This window comes from Pagrus pagrus (assembly GCF_965226575.1).
Source record: "Pagrus pagrus genome assembly, chromosome: 5".
Classification (NCBI taxonomy): Eukaryota; Metazoa; Chordata; class Actinopteri; order Spariformes; family Sparidae; genus Pagrus; species Pagrus pagrus.
Genome location: NC_140189.1, coordinates 30,380,429 through 30,403,205, shown reverse-complemented (window position 1 = coordinate 30,403,205; position 22,777 = coordinate 30,380,429). Strand labels below are relative to the sequence as shown.

General features: G+C 43.5%; 1 long non-coding RNA gene across 1 annotated transcript; it reads left to right on the top strand.

Annotated features, from left to right (window-relative positions):
* Positions 1 to 4,457: 4,457 nt before the first annotated feature.
* LOC311257086 lies at positions 4,458 to 5,060 on the top strand. Its single transcript, XR_014622580.1, has 3 exons — positions 4,458 to 4,550; positions 4,646 to 4,717; positions 4,974 to 5,060. It is a non-coding gene; the product is annotated as an uncharacterized lncRNA (long non-coding RNA).
* Positions 5,061 to 22,777: the final 17,717 nt, after the last annotated feature.

Genomic DNA, 22,777 nt, shown 5'->3' with positions numbered 1-22,777 from the left:
AGGAAGAGAAAATATACAATTTGTAAAAAACAAAACAAATCAGTGTATCATCTTAGTTGTGCAATAGGTTACAAAATTCAGGGTTCAGTTGAGATGATGTGTCATGTCCGATTAAGGAAACACAATGGAACAGGACCCAAATGCAAGAATAAAAAACTTAAATACGTCTATTAAACAGAAGATCAAAACGACCAAATCATGACATTATGGATCGATTCATTGTTTGCATAAGATAAAAAAGAATGAAAGGAAACTAAATTTACGAATTTACCCAGGAATGTGGGAAATATTATTTTATAAAGTAAAGAAAGCATAAACTTACACCCAGATAATTAAAGTAACTAGAAAATTTCCTCTGGGGAAATTTTGAAAGAGCCACGGGGGCTACTGCCGGAGTGTGTACATTATGATGAGATTCGTATTTGAAATTCGAAATTCGTATCCTGTGAAGAAAGGTAATAGCACACCTATCCCGATCAAGACGCACGTTTTGATATATCATTTGTCCTACAACTCTTCTAATTGTAGGACAAGAAGCGAACCGAAATTGTATCTGGAAGAGGAAAGGATAAGAAGAAATCCACAGTATAACAATAAGCCCCGAGCACTGGTCCCATAGCTGCAGGGACCAGTGCTCGGTGCAATTGCCCCGTGGCCCTAATAATATTAAACTCTAGAATGTCTGTGTATGGCAAATATCATGGGGTATGATGGAAACAGGTCAGAGATTATCTGTGTAATCCATTCACCAATATCTACTATTGGGCTTCGACGAGCAGTACTTTTGTGTCCATGTACAGGAACCTGATGAGGAGCCTCAGACAGCAGGACCACAGCAACAGGAATCTTCTGACTGCAGCCCTCCAAGCAAGCAGTATGAGAGGTGCAAGCACAAGTGTCTCATTTGTGGGAAACTGTATGCTGATATAGTCCAGCACCTGAGAAGCACAGAAAAGGTGGTCAACAAAACAGAGTTGAGTCTTCTGAGCAAGTTTTCTCATCGACAGTAAGTGTCCTGTTTCCTCTTCAGGATGCTCTTAAAGAAGCTTCTTATGGTGCTTTTTCACTATCAATGAAATAGGGTCCAAAACACTATTGTTAATCAGTGTTGTATAGTAAGTTGTTGCTTTTAAATAATCACTGTAATAAAAGTGCTTTTTTCAGTAACAAATAACGTAATGCAAATGTAAATATCGGTCTGTGATGTATGAGGCTACAACTGATTTTGCAAAAGTCTCTCAAAAATAGATGCAAGGCAGGTCATGAATAATCTGTATTAGCAAGTGTCATATGTTTTTTTTTAACATTTTTAAGTGTTAAGTGTTACACATGTTACAAAGAAATGTGTGCATATTTTCTTAGTACACTGTTTCATTTCACACTTCTTACAAACATTTTTTCTACTACTAAATCAAAGACTCTTCTTGCTTCTCCAGTTTTCGTGCAAATCTGGACTGCCCAGTGCGTTTCTGCAAGTCTAAATATATTAACCGACTCGACAAGCATCTGCAAAGGATCCACAGCCTGAAGGTAGTCCCTCTGTGTGATTTATGTGTATTGTTGAGTTAGGTTGAGATCTTAAACCCAGCAACTGTGGTCCTTGTTGTGCTTCTTGTTCTTCCTTGCTGTGTGGTGGGTCTGTGGTCTTCATTTGATCCTTGTGTGGTTAATATAGATTCAGAAATGCTGTATTTATTTAGTGCTACAAATCCCACAGAAAGAATATTGCTGGTTAAATACATGCATGATGCTAAAGTTAATGAGATATCAATAATGTAACTTTTTTCAGACAGAATGAAATGATTTACTAAATGTACGTTCTGCTTTTTTTGCAGAAGCCAATGGTTACACTGTACATCCAGAAAGCGAAGGACAGATACATTGCGAGAGAACTGGCCCTCCTACGTGCCTCGAAACCCACACCACCAATGGTCTCACATCTTGACGAGGTGGATGATGCAGCAATCGAAGAGGGTGTCAGGAGGGTGATAGAGGCTGCTTCCCATGCTGCAGCTTCTACCACTGTGCCTCCTCTTTCGGGCCCCGTGTCTAGTTCTCCCCTTGCCAGCCAGGGTTCTTGTGACCCAAAAACAAAAACTATGCAGGATCCTTCTCCCTCAACCAGCCAGGCTTCCTGTGACCCAGAAATACCAGTGATGCAGGATCCTTCTCCCTCAACCAGACAGGCTTCCTGTGACCCAGAAATACCAGCGATGCAGGATCCTTCTCACTCAACCAGCCAGGCTTCTTGTGACCCAGAAATACCAGCGATGCAGGATCCTTCTCCTTCAACCAGCCATGCTTCTTGTGACCCAGAAATACCAGCAATGCAGGATCCTTCTCCCTCAACCAGACAGGCTTCCTGTGACCCAGAAATACCAGCGATGCAGGATCCTTCTCCCTCAACCAGACAGGCTTCCTGTGACCCAGAAATACCAGCGATGCAGGATCCTTCTCTCTCAACCAGCCAGGCTTCTTATGACCCAGAAGCACCAGCTATGCTGGATCTTTTTCCCTCAACCAGCCAGGCTTCCTGCTACACAGGAACAGTTGACCAACAGGCCAAGCGAACTAGAAGGCGTTCTGTCCTGAGGGCCCCTGATCCTGGGTGCAGGAACTGCCAGCTTCTCTTTGCCGAACTAAACGTGGTGAAGAACCTGCTCCAGATTGAGATTGAGAGGAACCATGAGCTCAAGCAGCTACATTCTTCAACAATGCGTGCAACTGTGAGTGTTGGGTTATTCCTTTGGTGTACTTCTGAAATGTGACCAATTGTTTCAGTAACTCTTGATTAAATAAATCTGCTTCATGTGCTTTTTTCAGGCAGCAAAACATCGCAGACGTGCACCATTTCCCCCCAGCAAAGCCCCTCGCTATGGTGAAGATACCCTCATATAGTAGTCACTGTACTAGTATTGAACTTGAAATATAGGGGATGTTGTGTTAATATGCAGATTGTAAAGACATCTGAGGTCAGTGATTTAAGAAAGAAGACCATGCAAAAATATTTGATTTGCTTTATATTCTTTCCTCTTTAGTGAGATTGGTCGAGGAATTTAGGGGCCACACAGAAGGTGCCAACCCCAGTAGGAAAACGTCTGAAAACGCCAAGCAGCGAGCCAAACATGTTCGGGATTTTCTAGAGTACATGGCAGACTCATCGATCCCAAATGTTGACCTTCTTTTCCTGAGCAACCACGCTAGAATCCGTGGGTAAGTACTGTCAGGAAAACGTGTTTGTTTATTTGAGAGAAGACAAACTACGACGTGCTCTTAACTATTTATTTTCAAATTGGATTATTAAAAGTACATGATCATGGACCTTTTCTGTTTGGAAAAACACAGTCAGCGGATCGCTGTTACTCTGTATCCAGCCTCCCAGAAAAGGATAAAGATTGTTAACACATATTCACTATATGATGTGCAGCATGCAAATTACAAGTCAACATTGATTATTATGATTGGCTAAACTGGTGGGAAGAAACCGTGGTTTAGACATAGCTCTTCCTTCGTTGGTGCACAGGCTGGTCTCAGCCTCTTGGCCCACGAACCATCCATCCACAGAAGACATCACCCTGTTGAAAGATCCTCCCTATACTATCTCACCTGCACCATGTTTGGAGTCTTTCTATGGTCTTAGGCTCCATTGTCTCTGTTACTTTCTCCCATCACTTGCTTGCATCCTTCGCATGACCTTGGCCACAGCTTCAGGCTGATTCTTTGAAAACAAAGGCACCTGTGTAACTTGGTGTACAGGCCTATCTTTAAACAATTGCATCAAATGTCACAGTATGAGCTACAGTAAAAAGTCACTTTTAGTGCAGACTTGTGATTCAGTGCATGTTTGTTAGTAATAATAATAATAGCTAGTAATAATAAAGGGACTTTCAGAGTATCCTGGTTTATTTCTCACATGTATTAATCCTTAACACCATGGGACTAATGCGTCATACCCTCTCATTGTTGGACAGGTCACAACAACTCAATGATTAGTAACACAGTATCTTTGATTATTGCATACAAACACAATATGTGATTCAAGGCACACTACACTGTCTCGAGGTAGGAAGTATAGCTGTATTAATCAGAGGTAGGAAAGGGTCACTTGATCAGCTTTATCAATAAGAGGTAAAATAAGTGACTTAATCAATAGGAGAGGTAAAACACTATTTGATTATAAAAGAGATAAAACACTCCTTACAGATATCAGGGGATGGTGTAATCAGCACAAGAAACAAAAATATCCCTAACAGTACTACACTGTAAGAAGCATCAGTGTGTCACAGGGTAGAGGACATGACTGTATTTGTATTTTTGTCTTTCAAGTTTTGTTGCAGACCTTCAGGAAAAAGGCTTCAAACCCCCAACACAGAGAAACTATTTGATGGATGTTGTGGCCTTTATGAAATATATTTCAAACATGGCACCACCATCTGTCAGACTGAGAACAAAAAAAATCAATGCCATCTTGGTAGAGCTGAGGGCCCGGATCAGAGATATTGGCCGGGATGTGGTCGGGCACCAGCTCAGTGTGAGGCGAAGTAAATCTGGTATGTTTAACATTTATAACCCCACGTCCAAACATCAACATCACATCGTTAAAAGCAGGGAACATGCATATAATAAATGCTATTCAAAATTTCAGAGAGACTGGTCAAGGCACAGAAACATGCATGGTTTATAGATGAGGCTCCGAAGAAGATCACTGCAGTACTGGGTATGAATCATTGCTCAGCATAAGTTTCAGATTTGTAAAAATAAGGTTTATTTAATGTTATGGGGCTTCTCCAGACTCAAACTTTGGGTGAAGATACCGTTCTGCAGATTTTACATTACAGGGATTAACATCTACAAACTGGGTTTTTATATATGGGCTGGTCTCTGCTGCTTTTGTGTGGCCAACGTGTGGTACTTAGGTAAGAACATCATCATTGTGAGTGAATGCATACAATGTCCTTCCTCTGCTTTTACAGTTGACCTTGAGAAGCATCCAGAGGACCGAGCATGTCTGAAAGAGTTTTTTGGACTGCTGGGTGGCTATATTATTGCAACAACAGGCCACCGAAAGGGTGTTGTGATCAACATGACCAGAAAGGAGGTCAAGGCAGCAGAAAAGACTAAGCAGGGTGCCCGCATCATCCGTGTAAGTGCAAACATTATTACAAAAACTGAAAGGACACAAGAGACATACACATTTTTATATCAGTTGGTCAGAGTGAAAAGTCAACTTTCCTGAATTATTAGGTTGGACAGCACAAGACTCAAAGGTACTTTGGTGAAGCAGCTGTACCCCTCAAGCCAAGCGAGTATTCCTGGTTGCAGCGTTACAACCTGCTTCGAAACAGAATTGAAGGAGGCAAAGAGGCTTCTACCTTCTTTCACACAACCAGTGGAGGTGTCCTGCTGAAGCTGTCTGAATATTTCAAGGAGGCCTGGGAGGGGATGGGCTTGGGGACAGCCCCAACTTTCAACATGCTGCGCTCCTCTGTTGCCACTTATGTGAGATAACTTCTCATGGTTTTTTGTATCTTAAAAACAATTAAGTGTGGTGAAAACTTAATGAATTTTGCACTTGTATATATTTCTTTTTTACATTCATTCCCCAGGCCAAGCGGCAGTTGGGCCATAAAACCTACCAGAAAGTGGCGACTTTTATGTGCCATGATGCAAACACAGCCAAAAGATTTTATCAAGGTTTTTTAAACAATCTAAATCAAACCTATTTTTTCTTGTAGTATCCATCAACTTGTATTCATTTTATCCATTTCTTTGCACAGCGGAGGACCCAGCAGAGGTCACACTCCAGAGTAGAGGATTGTCAATGATGGCAATTTCTACATATGCTGCAAAGACAAGGAAACGCAGAGAGAAACACAAGAAAGACAACACCATGACCATTGCTTCTGAAAGGGAGGACAACGAACCTGCACAAAATGAAGACAATCAGGGGTTTGAAGAGGAGGAGCAGGAACCATTGGGCCAAGAGAAGCCTGTGAGAAAAAGGCTTAACCAGCTGTACAGCAACAAGATCCTTGTGCCCTCAGACCAGCAGGTGAGACATGTGACTAGCTGCAGTGTTTCCACACACAAATTAAAAATACGTCATTCTAAAATGAGCTTAATATACTTTATTTTTCCTAAAAAAAGATGGTGAGCTCATCTGATGAGGATGATGCAGGTGATATGAAAACCACACTTACTGAAACAGTACCAGATCCTGAAGAGGATGAGGAACATGTGCCAAAAAGGACTTACCAGCTGCGTGAGAAAAGGGCATCTGTGCCTTTGAACCAACAAATGGTGAGTTTTGACAGTTTTCAGTACTTCCACATATTACAAAGCTTTTAATATTCTTTTGACTTTTCATTAAAAAACAGACGATGACCTCTTTTAAACAGGATGGAACAGATAAAAGGGAGGTTGAGTGCCCTTTCCAGAAAATAGAGGTGAGAGTAATAATTAGATTCAGTGCTTCCCCACATTCTACTAGCTTTCAATTCAAAATCAGTAAAATGAATCTTGTGTTACCTAAAAACAGAGCTTTAGTTCATCTGAAGGTGATGGCTCCGCTGATGAATGGAAACCCACACAGCAGGGATCTGAGACTGATTCTGAAGAAGAGGAGGAACAAGTCCTACAAAGGGTTCACAAGGTGACCAAAAGAAAGAGATCTGAGAGCCTTGTCCTGCAAAGAGAGGTGAGATCTATCATCAGTTTAAGTGTTTAAAAGTACTGAAGACCTTCAGAGCTAAATGAGTTAGAGTTTTAATGAGTTAAAACCACACAGGAGGAATCAGAGGGTGATTTTGAAGAAGAGGATGAACAGATCATAGGAAGGGTTCACAAGGTGGCCAAAAGAAAGAGATCTGAGAGCTCTGTCCTGCAAAGAGAGGTGAGTCATTATCAGTGTAAATGCTTCGGAAAATACTAAAAGCTTTCCAAATGAACAAATTATTTTTGTCTTTCATAAAACCAGCTGAGGAGCTCATCTGAAGTTGAGCGGGTTGGTTCAAGGGTCCGTGCACTGAGAGTAACAGAAAAGGAATCAGAGGAGGAGTGTACGAGAGGAGAGAGTCCATGTCTGCCTGAGAAAGAAGAGGAAGCCCAGTCAAAAGGAAATATGGGGGAAAGTGGTGAGGAAGATGTGTTGCAGAATGAGGTAAGTGAAGTAGCTAGTACATCAAACAAGCAATAATCATATCACAAAAAGATAAAGTTTTACCACATTAGCAAAATAAAAACTTGAAACTTGGCTTTTAAAACCCACACTTGTCTATTTCATTTGTTCTTTAATTCATATTGCTAAATTAACAGGACACACGAGCATTGATGAGCCAATCTCCAGACCTAAAACTGAATACAGCCCTGGTTTCAGTGAGTCCTGTCACTCTCAAGACAGTATAATGTCAACATATACCACCATATACCACATATAACACAAACAAGAAAAGCTGTTACTGATGTCTCGTCAGAAAAAGTATTTTACAGTAAACAGACTTGTTTAGACATCAGGTCCATTCTTTGCAATAAAGGGACTCTTACATAGATGTTGGATCTTTGCCATTGTGTGTAGGTGATAAAATGGGTTTCTATAAGGCCAACAAATCAAAATGATAACTTCTGGCTGTGAAGTAGATCTGCTCACTTTTTGTTAATAATTAGTGGCTTTCTAAACTGTTTACAACATGCTTTGACCTTTTCCCACAGAATGACAAGGTGGCAGTCAAAGTCTGTCCTGGTGTAAGAGCACTGCACTAAAACACACCTGAACATCCGAGCTAGACGAACTACATGATCTAGAATATATTTTCACACCTTATTTCTTTTTCTTTTTTTTAGATGCAGCAGGCTTTTGTAAGCCCAGGAACGGCAAAAATGTTGTCAACTCACTCAAGAAAAACTGTGTGTGACCGAGTCAGTATGGTGAATAAGATGGTTTTCCACCAGTCATCTTTGTTTGAAGACATCATGCCAATATCTGGTAATTATGGGAAAATATGACAAAGTGAAGTAATGGAGCCTGGACAAGAAAAGTTGCATTTTATAATACATTTATGTATTTATCATACACTTTTAAGGTGACAACATTAAACACCAGGCTGGATCCACAGTTGGACAGATGATTCCCTCAGGTACATACATAGTACAGTGCACAGGATAAATACTGGTGCAGTTTTCAATAGTAACCAATCATTATTAACTTAACATAAAGGATCCATGGGGAAAACTGTGTCCAAAGAGTGGCTATTGGAGAATGAAGTCTCAGTGGGAGACACAACATTGCACAGGAGCCTGCCTGAAGAAAGGGGGGGGGGAAATGAAGGACAAGAAAAAGAAGGTGAAGTGGATGAGGGCTATTTGGAGATGTCAAAGATTGAAGGTGAAGACAGAAATAAGACAGAAGATGAGCTAAGAGAAGGACAAAAGACAGAGAAAGAGACACGGGAAGAGACTTTGGAGAAGATGGACAGTGATGGTGAAGAAGGACAAAGGGCAGAGGAAAAGATCCACAGTGATGGTAGAGCAGGACAAAAGACAAAGAAAATGATTCTGGAAGAAACCTTGGAGAAGATGGAGAGTAAGAGTGAAAAGGGAAAGAAGAGAGAAACAAAGATTCAAGAGAAGACTTTGGAGAACATGGAGGGTAAGAGTGAAAAGGGAAAGAAGAGAGAAACAAAGATTCAAGATGAGCCTGTGGTGATGACGAGGAGTAAAGTTAAAGAAGTGCAGAAGAGAAAGATAATAGAGGAGCATCTGGAGAAGAGTGAGAGGGGAAGGGGAAAGAAGAGAGAAACAAAGATTCAAGAGAAGACTTTGGAGAACATGGAAGGTAAGCGTAAAAAGGGAAAGAAGAGAGAAACAAAGATTCAAGATGAGCCTGTGGTGATGACGAGGAGTAAAGTTAAAGAAGTGCAAAAGAGAAAGATAAAAGAGGAGCACTGGAGAAGAGTGAGAGGGAAAGTGAAGAAGGATCAAGTGGAGCAGCAGAAAAAACCTGGAAGATACCTTTGAAGAGAAGGAAATTTCAAGAATGACAGGAAGAAAGGAGAAGGCAGGAGGAAATAGAAACTGTTCAAAACTTATGCAACATTAAAATGTTCAGTCACCATACAGAGTTCCTTGAATTTGATGTGTTCAATAGAACTGCTCAACCTGAAAAATAGTGGAATTTATTTTTCCGCAGTTCATAAGTCCGGTAATAGAATAGAATAGAATAGAATAGCCTTTATTCGTCCCACAGTGGGGAAATTCCGGAGAATAAAAAATAAATATAACAGTATATACAATATAAACAGGAAAAAGACAAAAAAAAACAACAACAACGACATACATTGACATACAGTGACAAACAGAAACAACGGCAAGACAATGGCAACAGTGCATAATGGATAATTTAAAAAAATCTGCATGTTTGAGTATCTATTGCACATAACAGTTTATTATTGAGTCCGAGTGTATGAGTGGTCTACTTAGAGCAGTGCTGGTTAATCCTAGCATTTAAATCTTTACAAAGTTTAGCTAAACATCTCAGGGATCTCAGGCTGAAAGTTTTGTCAGTTATTCTGCACTCCATGTGGGCCATTCCTGTGGTGGTTTGAACCCTCTCAGTCTTTCCATCTGCCAATGAGGTCCATATTTGGCCAAACAGGTCAAAGTTATTCTCGAGCCACCTTTGTACTTTTAATAAATAAAGGGTTATACTGTAATGTTAGATCTAACCAATAGTGCAGAGTCACTGACTAAACATTTCTAAACCAGTTTCTAGAAGTTGGAGGCCCTAATTTATTTCTAAGTTATTTCTCCTAGTTCAAGTTTCAGGCCTCCATCTGCTTTGGTGACCAAATGAGGTCAAAAGAGCAACTGGTCTGGGAAGGCCTCAGTCAGTGTCAAAGGTCATTGGAGATCATCCTTTCATTGTATATATTAAAAAAAAAATCTGGAATTGCAATTCACAGGGCATGGTCCTTGGTGGGCCGAGATAATGTGTATAAACTTTGGTGGATGTAGCCCCAAGGATTCACTTAACAAGCCAATAGAGCACCAACACCTACAGATGGTCTAAGGGTGTATAAGTCTAAGGGGCTGGATCTTTCTTGGTCCAACCAGAGAAACTTTTTTTCCTCTCAAGCTAGAAGTCTGAAAGTTTTGTCAGTGATTTTGCACTCCACGTGGGCCAGTCCTGTGGGGGTTTGAACCCTCTCAGTCTTTTCATCTGCCCATGAGGGCCATATTTGGCCAAACAGGTCACAGTCATTCTCTAGCCAACTTTGTTTTTTTTTTTTTTTTGAAAAATATTTTTATTGCATTTTTTCAAAACACACAGAACTGCTCAGACATGACAGAAAAGAGGAGGAAAAAAACGGAATGTGGGTACAGCAAATAGAAAAATGTTATGGAAATAAAAATAAATGACCAGCCCCCTTCCCATCAATCTCCTGCAGCAAGACATGGCAGTATCCAGATGACAATCAATACAGAGCATACAAGCACAACAAGGCAGGAAGGTGCTTGTTAGAAAGTGAGCACTTAGAACAATGTTATGGAAACAGGCTAGGCTGATTTGGGAAATCCACAAAGCAAGCAGGATGAAAGGCTGGGTCCAATATGTTGCAAGTAAGGGTTTCAGACCCTATGGAAAGCATCTATTTTGTAGTGAAACATACATGTGATGTATTCACTAGGAATGCAGTCCATAACGATGTTGTGCCATGATTTTTTTGTTGGAGCAACATTCTTGATCCAGATGAGCAGAATGTTCTTTCTAGCAGCAAAAGTTAGTATATTGAAAAGTCTCCTGTGTTTACTGTCAGTGATCTGATCATCCAGGAGACCAAGTATCAGGCATATAGGGTCCATCCGTATTGAGACACCAAAGATTGCAGTTAGTTCATTCACAATACTAGACCAGTATATTTGTAACTTCACACATGACCAGAGGCAGTGAAAGTAATCACCAGTCTCAGAATTGCATTTCCAGCAAAGCGGGGAATTACTTGCGTCCATTTCATTCTTGACAACAGGTGTTATATGTTTGCGATGTACAATTCTGATTCCGATTACACACAGAGATTTTCATGGCCTGAGACCAGACTTCCCGCCAGTCAGCATCATCTATGGCAATGCCAAGATCTTTCTCCCAAGCTTGCTTAGTGGCTTGTGAGGTATGAGGAGAATTAGAGTTTAGGGCTCTGTAAAAAACAGTAATGCATTTCTTACTAATCAGTAGAGACAGGGCCTTCTCAACACATGAAGTGGTGTTATTAGTCATTTAAGTGGTGTTTTTAATTATGAAATCTCTAATTTAATGTAAATACCTGTAAAAGTCACCTTGATTAAATAAACCAAATTGTTGTTACAACTGCTGAAAGGATAGTAAAATTTGGCAATTAAATAGATCACCTATTTTCTTCAGCCTCTGGGTGCTCCATACTTTAAAGCCCTGGTCCTTACAGCCTGGCAGGAAGTCCGGGTTGTCAAGAATGGGAGTGAGAGGAGATGTCAACTGAGCCCGGCTTCCTATAGAGCGAATGGATCTCCAGGCTCTGATGGTACTGAGAGTAATAGGGTTAGAGCAGAGTTTTTTGACAGATTCAGGGTTATTCATAAACAATAGATTTACCAAGGGACACTTTGACTGAGAGGACTCAATATCATGCCAAATGGAGGCTGGATCATAGTTGTGCCAGCTTGTAATCACCCGCAGGTGTGAAGCCAGTTGGTAAAATCTAAGATTTGGTACATGTAGCCCTCCATCACAACCTGCCATTTGAAGTTTTGTCATCTTGAGACGGGGCCTCCTCTTGCTCCAAATGAAGGAGGTTAGCCAGCCTTCAAGCACCTTAATAACCTTGCTTGACAATAATATAAGGATCATCTGCAGTGGATATAGCAGTCTGGGCAGGACGTTCATTTTTATAAGAGCCACCCTACCTAGCCAGGAAAGAGGGAGAGGGGCCCAGCGGTCTAAGTCAGCCCTTAGCATCCAAGAGGGGGGGGTGGGGGGAAGTTGGACTTAAACATCTGACCAAAGGTAGGTGTTACATGCACTCCTAAGTAAATGAAACCGGAAAGGGCTCATTCATATCTGGAACTCAAGTTAAAGATCCCAGGGGCATAGCTTCAGATTTTGCAATGTTAATTTTACATTCCAACAAGACGGTGAATGACGAAATGACCTTAAGCAAGTAGGGAACAGAAGTTTGGGGTTGCGATAGATGTATCAAAATGTCATCAGCTTATAAGGTGATGTTGTGTTCCCTTTCACCAACGAAAATACCAGAAATTAAAGTGTTTTGCCTTACTGCCTGGGGCAGCGGCTCAACAGCAATATCAAATAACAAGGGGCTGAGGGGGTTGCCCTGTCTATTCCTGTGGTGGAGGGGGAAATTGTTGGATCTCAGCCCGTTAGTCAGAACCGCCGCTGTCGGAGTACTATACAGAACCCTAATCAAATTCACAAAGTTATCGCCTAGGCCAAATTCTTCCAAAGCATAGAACAAATACGACCACTCGACCCGGTCGAATACCTTCTCAGCGTCAAGAGACAGCACGAGGGCCAGGTCCTGACATCTCTGGGTTAGTTGGATGATGTCTACGTTAAGGAGCCTCCTCAGATTATCACAGGAGTTCTGGCCCTTGACAAAACCGGTTTGGTCCTCCTTGACAATATGGGGCAGCACCTTCTCTAAACGTGGGGCCAGAATTTTGGAGAGTAGTTTTTGGTCAGAGTTGAGTAGGGCTATTGGCCTGTATGAGGTGCAGCTTTCGGGGCATTTTCCTTTTTTAAGGATGAGAGAAATATTGGCCTCCCTGAGGGACTGAGGTAGGATCCCATTTTCAAACGAATGATTGAGCATAGACAACAAAAGGTCTAAGAGAATATCACTAAACACCTTATAAAACTCACATCCAAATCCATCTGGCCCGGGGCCTTACCGGATGGCATAGATTTCAAAGCAAGTAGCACTTCCTCTCTAGTAATTGGGGCATTTAGTTGTAATTTTTGATTATCCGTAGCTTTGGGGAGTCTCAAATCTGCATAAAACTTATGCATAAGGGTAAGGGCATTGTCAGGCTGTTCAGAACTATATAGGTTGGAATTAAATGATGCAAAGTGTTTATTAATCGTTCTAGTATCAAACAATCTAACACCACTAGGGTCAGTAATAGAGACTATATTTTGAGAATCTGCCCTATTTTTGACAAGACTGGCAAGATATTTTCCAGGTTTGTCCCCAAACTCATATAGTTTCTGCCTGGCAAGTTTAAGGGACTGCTTAGAGTCCTGAATCATAAAAGTATTCAATGCAGCACGTGCAGATAACATTTCATTGAGTAAATCAGGACTCGAGCTAGATGTGTGATTTTTCTCCAATTCAGCTAGTCGGGATTCAAGACGTTTACGCTGCTGTGTACGCTGCTCCAACAATCTCATGAATGCTGGAGTCATCTTTAAGTCACTTCCTGTTGTGTGAAATAGAGGTGTCATGACTGTATCTCCATACACCCATATTTGAACATATAGGTCTCAGTCATTCTCTAGCCAACTTTGTATTTTTAATAAATAAAGGGTCTCAGAGGTAAAAGTTGGGTGTTTAAGCCTTTAGATACTGAGAAAGTGGTCTTCAATAATCTCACGAATGCTGGAGTCATGCTTAAGTTACTTCCTGTTGTGTGAAACAGAGGTGTCATGACTGCAATAAAATGTGGGGATGTTGGTTCCAACAACCAACATCTGCGGTATAAACCCAACATCTCCATATTAGACCCTTTTGTGGAAAAAACCTGTAGGAAATACTAAATCAAATCAAATCAAATTTTATTTATATAGCCCACATTCACAAATCACAGTTTGCCTTGGAGGGCTTTACAATCTGCACAGAGACGATACCCTCTGTCCTTAGACCCTCAGTTAAAGTGAGGAAAAACTTGCCCCCAAAAAACCCTTTTAGCAGGGGAAAAAAGGTGGAAGAAACCTCAGGAAGAACGCAGAGGAGGGATCCTTCTCCCAGGATGGGCAGACATGCAATGAGTGGCTCGTGTACAGAACAGATCAGATAGGGTCTAATAAAGAAATGTTGGGTCTATACTGTAATGTTGGATCTGACCAATAGTGCAGAATCACTGACTAAACATTTCTAAACCAGTTTCTAGAAGTTGGAGGCCCTAATTTATTTCTAAGTTATTTCTCCTAGTTCAAGTTTCAGGCCTCCATCTGCTGTGGTGACCAAATCATGTCAAAAGAGCAACTGGTCTGGGAAGGCCTCGGTCAGTGTCAAAGGTCATTGTAGATCATCCTTTCATTGTATACATAAAAAAAAATCTGCAACTGCAATTCACAGGACATTGTCCTTTGGGGGCCTAGATAATGTGTATAAACTTTGGTGGATGTAGCCCCAAGGATTCACTTAATAGGCCAATCCAGCACCAACACCTACAGATGGTCTAACGGTGTATAGGTCCAAGGGTCTGGATCTTTCTTGGTCCCACCAGAAAAACCTTTTTCCTCTCAGGCTAGAAGGCTGAAAGTTTTGTCAGTGATTTTGCACTACATGTGGGCCAGTCCTGTGGTGGTTTGAACCCTGAAGTCCTTTCATCTGCCCATGAGGGGTCACTCCATTTGAATTTTTTCTCCAGTTTTAGGCACATAACTGGGCCAATATAGCTCCAAATGAGCTGAACTTGTCAGGAAGCACTTATATTACATGACCAAACCAGGTTCTAGACGTTGGAGGCCAAAAGTTATTACTGAAGCTACGTTCAGTATGGTAGTAGCAACATAACATGTTTCCTGGATAACATGATTTTACACATCTCAGGGATCTGCTAGTTCAAGGTTCAGGCCTCCATCTGCTTTGGTGACCAAATGAGGTCAAAAGAGCAACTGGTCTGGGGAGGCCTCAGTCAAGGTCAAAGGTCATTGGAGACCATCCTCTCAGTATATACATTAAAAAAAAACCAACCTCTGCAACTCTGTCCCTTTAACCTAAAACTACACTGGCTGATTCACGAGCCCCCCAGCTCGTTGGTCCTGGTACATAGAAAGTTGAAATTCACAGGACATGGTCCTTGGTGGGCCTAGATAATGTGTATAAACTTTTTTCCTCTCAAGCTAGAAGGCTGAAAATGCTGTCAGTGATTCTGCACTTAAGTGATCTGTTGACAACGTTGGTGTAGAGAGAGAAATGCACACATCTTTGGGGGCTTCCAGTGCTTATTGTCCAGGTGCTGGATGTGATTTTCCCCAGCCTCACCTGCTGCCTCCTGTCTGTCAGGCAGTTTGTGATCCACTCAGAGGTGGAGGCTGGAACTGTGAGCTGGGTCAGTTTGGTGTGGAGGACTTTTGGAATGATGGTGTTGAACGCTGAGCTGAAGTCCACCAACAGGATCCTTGCATAGGTCCCTGGGGAGTCGAGGTGTTGGAGGATGTAGTGCAGTCCCATGTTGACTGCATGCTCCACTGACCTGTTTGCAGTCGTCAAAATGCGGGGGGTCCAACAGGGGTCCTGTGATGTCCTTCAGGAGAGTCAACACCAGTCTCTCAAATGTTTTTATGACTACAGACATCAGGGCGATGGGTCTGTAGTCATTCAGTCCTGAGATGGAAGGTTTCTTTGAGACTGGGATTGTTGTTGAGTGTCTGAAGCAGGAGGGGACTTCACACATCTCCAGTGGTCCTTGTGAAGATGGGGGACAGCTGGTCAGCGCAGACTTATAGACAGGAGGGTGAGATGCCGTCTGGACCTGGGCCTTCCTGGTCGTCTGTCTCCTGAAGAGCTGGTACACATCCCCTTCACAGATCCTCATTGATGGTGGGTGGTGAGTGGGGAGGGGTGAGGGTGGAGAAGGGGGTAGTGATGGTTGTCTGGTGTCAGGGTCAGAGTGGGTGAATAGAATAGAATAGAATATCCTTTATTCGTCCCACAGTGGGGAAATTCCACTTATTGCAGCAGCAAGAGGATAGAATAGTAATAAATAAATATTACAGTATATACAATATGAACAGGAAAAAAAAACAACAACAGTTACATAGAGCGACATACAGTGACAAAAAAACAACGGCAAGACAATGGCAACAGTACACAATGGATAATTTAAAAATCTGCATGTAAAATTGGGTGTCTATTGGACATAACAGTTTATTATTGAGTCTGAGTGTATGAGTGGTCTACTGAGAGCAGTGCTGGTTGAACAGTCTGACAGCAGCAGGAAGGAAGGACCTGCGGTACCTCTCCTTCACACACTTGGGATGAAGGAGTCTGTCACTGATGAAGCTGCTCAGTGCGGTAACAGTGTCCTGCATGGGGTGGGAGTCGTTCTCCATCATCCTCCTCTCTCCCACCACCTGCACTGAGTCAAGGGGGCAGCTCAGGACAGAGCTGGCCCTCTTTATCAGCTTGTCCAGTCTCTTCCTGTCAGCGATGGAAATGCTGCTGCTCCAGCAAACCACTCCGAAAAAGATGGCTGATGCTACCACAGTATCGAAGAAGGTCTTGAGGAGAGCTCCCTGCACTCCAAAGGACCTCAGTCTTCTAAGCATATAGAGTCTGCTCTGGCCTTTTTTGTAGAGAGCATCAGTGTTTACAGTCCAGTCCAGTTTATTGTTTGGGTGAACACTCAGGCACTTATAAGAGTCCACTCTCTCAATGTCCATTCCCTGGATGTTCATCGGTGTCGGGAGGGAGTGGCTGCGCCTGCGGAAATCCACCACCAGCTCCGTGTTTTTGCCGAGTTGATTTGGAGGTGGTTCTGCTGGCACCAGTCCATAAAGTCCTTGCTCAGTTCTCTGTACTCCCTGTCATTGTCCTCTGAGATGAGGCCGACGATGGCAGAGTCGTCAGAAAACTTCTGGAGATGGTAGGTGGCTGAACTGAGTCTGAAGTCTGCAGTGTACAGGGTAAACAGGAAAGGAGCCAAAGGTGTTCCCTGTGGAGCCCCTGTGCTGCAGACCACCATGTCTGAGACACAGTCCTTTGACCTCACATACTGTGGACGGTTGGTGAGGTAGTCTGTAATCCAGGATGTGAGGTGATGATCAACTCCTGTGAGCTCCAGCTTGTCCCTCAGAAGCACAGGCTGGATGGTGTTGAAAGCAGTGGAGAAATCAAAGAACATGATCCTCACAGTGCTTCCAGGCTTCTCCAGGTGAGAAAGAGCTCTATGTTGGAGGAAGATGACGGCGTCAACCACCCCGAAGCCAAGATGGTAGGCAAACTGTAGCGGGTCCATCAATGGTTCCACCAGGGGGCGGAGATGGATGAGGACCAGCCGCTCCAGTGTCTTCATCAGGTGCGATGTCAGCGCCACTGGCCTGTAGCTGTTGAGGTCCTTCGGGTGCCCCGCCTTTAGCACCGGTACCACACAGGATGTTTTCCACAATTTTGAAACTCTCCTCAGCTTCAGGCTCAAGTCCTGGAGGTGTCGACGAGGGGAGCTGCAGCAGGAATGGCTTGGCTGGGGGATGGGTGGATGGCTGGGAGCCTGGTTCTTTGTGCCCGGAGATTGTTTTGAGGCCTCTCCAAACTCTGCTGATGTTGCTCTGCTGCTGCTGGTCCTCCATCTTCTTCCTGAAGTGGTTCTTCCCCTCTCCGATCTTCCTCCTCAGCTCGCTCTGTACAGTCTTCAGCTCCTCTTTGTTGCCCGACTTAAAGACCCTCTTCCTCTCATTAAGTAGAGCCTTTATGTCGGGGTTAATCCAGGGTTTGTTGTTGGAGAAGCACCGTACAGTCCTGGCGAGTACAGTGTTCTCCACGCAGAAGTTTATGTAGTCCGTGATGCAGTGTGTGAGGCTGTCGATGTCCTCCCCATGAGGATCACAGAGTTCCTCCCGCTGTGGTCTGATCTCCCCAGGGGAGGGAGAGGTGATGATGAATATGTTAACAATCACAGCCAGCCCCCCTCCTTTCTTCTTACCGCTCTCCCGTGTCCTGTCTGCGCTCCGCAAATTAAATCCCTCCAGAGAAACAGTCGTGTCCGGTGTTAGTGAGTTCAGCCATGTCTCCATAAACACCATGATGCTGCAATCACAATATTCCCTCAGGTGCCGGGTCAGCGCCGTTAACTCACCCATCTTGTTGGGAAGAGATCTCACATTCCCCATAATGACAGACGGAAGGACGGGTCAGAAACGGCTCTTCCTACGGCATTGAATTCCAGCACGGGTCCCCCGTCTCCTCTTCTTCAACTCACGGGGAACGTTGGGTCTATCCTGGGGCAGCACCACTGTGTTACAGAGGGCTAACAGCTGATCCCGACCGTAAACAATAGGGTCGTGGCTGGGTATGGGGCCCTCTGGTCAGGGAAAGTGTAAAAAACAAAAAAAAAGTCCAGAGCAAACACAGCAACTTTGGTATCCATAGGTGCACCGTTGTAACAGAAAATGAACACACAAAAAGAAATTAAGATTAGTCGCTAAAAACTGCTAAAAATAAGTGAAAGAAACTCAAATTGAGCAGGAGCTGCTGCAACTGCTGCCACTCAGGGGTGGCGCAGTGATAGGTGTGAATGATTTCTCAAACCTGCAGTAGAACTCATTCAGCTCGTCGGCCAGTTGAAGACTCTCTGCAGTGTGGGGGGGAGGGTCTCCTGTAGTTGGTGACACCCTGCAGACCTCTCCACACTGATGCAGGGTTGTTGGCTGAAAACCTGTTTGTAATGCCTCTTTGCTCCTCTGACCTCCTTTGTCAGTGTGTTTCTGGCCTGGTTGTACAGGACTCTGTCCCCGCTTCTGTAGGCCTCCTCCTTGACCTGGCGAAGCTGCTTGAGTTTTGAACCAGTGAACCAGGGTTTATTGTTTTTGTATGTGCAGAAGGCTTTAGTCTGCACACACGTGTCCTCACAAAAGATATTGTACGATGTTACAGTGTCAGTGAGTTCATCCAGGTCGGAAGCTGCAGCCTCAAAAACATTCCAATGTGTGCAGTCACAGCAGGCCTGTAGTTCCAGCTTTGCATCGGTGGTCCATCTCCTGACAGTCTTTACTATAGGCGTAGCAGATTTTAACTTCTGCCTGTAAGTTGGTAGAAGATGAACCATGCAGTGATCAGAGCGCCCCAAGGCTGCATGGGGGACAGAGCAATAGGCGTTCTTTAATGTCTAATAGCAGTGGTCTAGAGTGTTTGTGTCCCTGGTGGGACACTTAACATGCTGTATATATTTAGGTAGGTCATGGCTGAGGTTTGCTCTGTTGAAATCCACCAGAACAATGTGCAGGGAGTCTGGATGTTTCTGCTCCATGTCCATTATCTGGTCAGCCAGGTGTTATAAAGCGTCACTAACACAGACCTGAAGTGTCAGGCGGACTGACCTCCTTGCGGCCTTCAGGAAACCCGTGGCAATGTCTCTCAGCAGGGTTACCTGTAAAGTCTAATCAGTTGTTAATCTGCCTGCTATTTCAAGATTATGTGATACAGACACGTGTAACTCTCCAGCTCACTGTTGTCTTGTATTTTATTCTAGGTATGACCGCTTCATTCGGGATCAGAGGAGCCTTGATGACTGCCAGAAAGTCCTGTGTGTGGCAAAGAAAGACATGCTGGGCATTCATGGGAGGCTGCTTGAAATTTTTTTATTTATGTTATTTATGTATACTCACACAAGGACAGTAAGGATGTGGACTCAGGAGGCTGCTGGGGCACTGCAGGACTGCTTTGAGACAATAGACTGGGATGTACTCTGTGAGCCACATGGGGAGGACATCGATGACATGGCGGACTGCATCACAGAATACATCAGGTTCTGTGAACACACCACCACACCAACCCAGACTGTTCACTGTTTCCCCAACAACAAGCCATTGATTACCAGTGACCTGAAAGCACTCTTCAGCAAGAAGAAGAGGGCCTTCAGGTCTGGTGATGGAGAGTAGCTGAGGAGAGTGCAGCATGAACTCAGGGAGATGCTGAGGGGTGTAAAGACAGCTACAGGAGGAAGCTGGAGGCCAAACTCCAGCAGAACAATGTGAGAGATGTGTGGACTGGGATGAAACAGATCACTGGATGTAAAGTGAAGGGCAACCAACCATCAGGCTGTCTGGAGAGACCCAAGAGCCGATGGCTTCTGTAACAGGTTTAGCTCGCAGCCTTCCAGCCCCCCACTCACCCACACTGTTTACACCCCTCCCCCTCTCCTCCCTGCCGCAGGACCTGATGGTATCAGCCCCAGGATCCTGAAGACCTGTGCTAGCCAGCTGTCTCCTGTTCTCCAACATCTCTACAACCTGAGCCTGAGTCTGGAGAGAGTCCCAGTGCTGTGGAAGATGTCCTGCTTTGTTCCTGTCCCAAAAAAGTCAACTCCATCGGACCTCAATGACTACCGACCAGTTGTCCTCACATCTCATGTGATGAAGGTGCTGGAGAGGCTGGTCTTGGCCCACATGAGACCGCGGGTGAAGGAGCTGCGAGACCCTCTACAGTTTGCTTACCAGCCCAATCTGGGAGTTGACAACACTGTCATCTATCTGCTGCAACGAGCCCATTCGCACCTGGGTAGTAGTGGCAGCACTGTGAGAATCACATTCGTTGATGTCTCCAGCGCTTTCAACACTATTCAGCCACTGCTGCTGGGTGAGAAGCTGCGGGTGCTGGGAGTTGACACCTCCATTGTCTCCTGGATTACTGACTACCTGACAGGCAGGTGACAGTTTGTCTGTCTGGGCAGTGTCCTGTCTGATGCGGTGGTCAGTGATACAGGAGCTCCACAGCGGACTGTGCTGTCCCCTTTCCATTTCACCTTATACACCACAGATTTCCAATACAACTCTGAGTCATGTGACTTACAGAAATTTTCTGATGACTCAGCTGTTGTCGGGTGTATAAGTTGGGGAAGGGGAGTACAGAGCAGTGGTGGATGACTTTGTAGAGTGGGCTGGACGCAATCACCTGAGGCTGAATGTCAACAAGACCAGAGAGATGGTGATTGACTTCAGGAGGAAGAGGACTACTTCACAGCCACTGTGTGTTCTGGGCGAGGATGTGGAGGAGGTTGAGGACTACAAGTACCTGGGTGTTGTCATGATTCCTGCTACAAGCTATCACAATGTACAATAACTCACATCTGTCTGTCAGAGTCAACTCACAACTCTCTGCTGTATAGTCCTGTTTTTGCATACCTGCTCACTGCCACATTGTTTTTCCACTCTCACTCTTTTCCTGTTTTTATAGTTTTTATAGTTTATATTCTGTATATTTGATATTTTGTTATATTCTGTATATATTAGGATTTATTTTATATTTTCTTTTATTTTCTTTTATTCTAATTTAAACTACCTGCACTTTTACATTTATACTTCTGCTGCTGTAACAGTTGTGGTTAACTGTTGTGGTTGTGGTTAGGCAAAATCAGTCGCTTCTTCTTCTGTGTTGTAAACTTTCTCTCTTTTTCTCACCGCAGCATCCACCCTCTGCTGTGTGAAGTCAAGTGATGATACTGCTCTAAGTGACCATCATCGTCCAGGAGAAGGCAAAACTCATGTGTATTCCCATCTACAAGAAAGACCGAGGACACATCACCAAACCATCCAGAACTACACAGAAGCCGAGAGACTGAATCAATTTCAAAACGTCAAACACAGGCTGACAATTACAGTCAGTGTGTGGCTGATGGGTCTGGCATTAGTGCCTTAGTTTGTCATAACAAAGCTGACTCTAGCCCATCACTTAACAGCAACATGGTGGACTCATAATTTATCAGTCATAATGTTTGTGACCTGTGTGAACAAGGACATGTTTGAACACAGTTGTTTGCTTAAATACTGTGATCGACAAGCGTGTTATTAGATTTTTAAAAATTTGATCATAATCTTAATCTATTTTTCTATTTATACAATGCAAGACCTTTTGTACTGTCACTGCTCCTACAATTTGATGGAAATAAAAACTTTTCTTTAAAAAAACAAAAACTCTTTGCAGCTGTTTCATTTAACTGTAATTTCAGTTGTCTGACTGTAGTCCACATTTCCAGGCATCATATTGTTACTATTTTCTGTGGGATTTTTGCTCCCAACTGACAACCTCTAATCTGCAGAGAAGATGAGAAGTTCTGATGACATGATTACTAAGTTTCTATATAGTTTGACCTTTCACCTCCAGGAGGTGAGGCAGCATGTGTTAATGTCCCCGTTCTTCTTCTTCTTTCCCATCTTACAGCCCCTGTAGCACAGGCACAACTAAATATATAAAATAAATAAATATATACAGATATAAAATAATAGATAATGTATACAGATATAAAATATCAACAGATATAAAATATACATAAGTACAATATATACAGATATAAAATATATAACTCCACTCAGCAATGCTTAACTACAAATCCTCAATTTTCTTAAGGCTAACCCTCAATTGTCTAATGCCTGGGAACCTGGACAATGTTGCCTCCCTTGGTCCGTGTGCACGCTGCCCCCCCTCTTCATTTGAGTCAAATTGTTCCATTTCTGATCCCTGCTTTTCCGCTGCATCCGTCATGATCATCAGGCGCTCAGGGTCGGTGTCTGGTTCAAAGGCTTGGGCACGTCTCCTCATCCTTCTGACCCTCGTCCTTCTTTCCTTTGCTTTTCTTCCCTCCCTGCTGCTCCGAAAAGCCGCCTTCTCGTCTTCATTAACTCCTTCTCTCCTTCAGAGAGCTCAGACACAGAGTCCGTGCTTTCAGCATACATTGGTTCCTTACCCCCAGAGTCTGAGGTGGAGGCAGGATGTGGGTCCTCCGTTTCCTCTATGAGGGCTTTCATCCTCAGGCTGCAAACCTCCATGGCCTCCTTAATGAATGGAAGAGCACA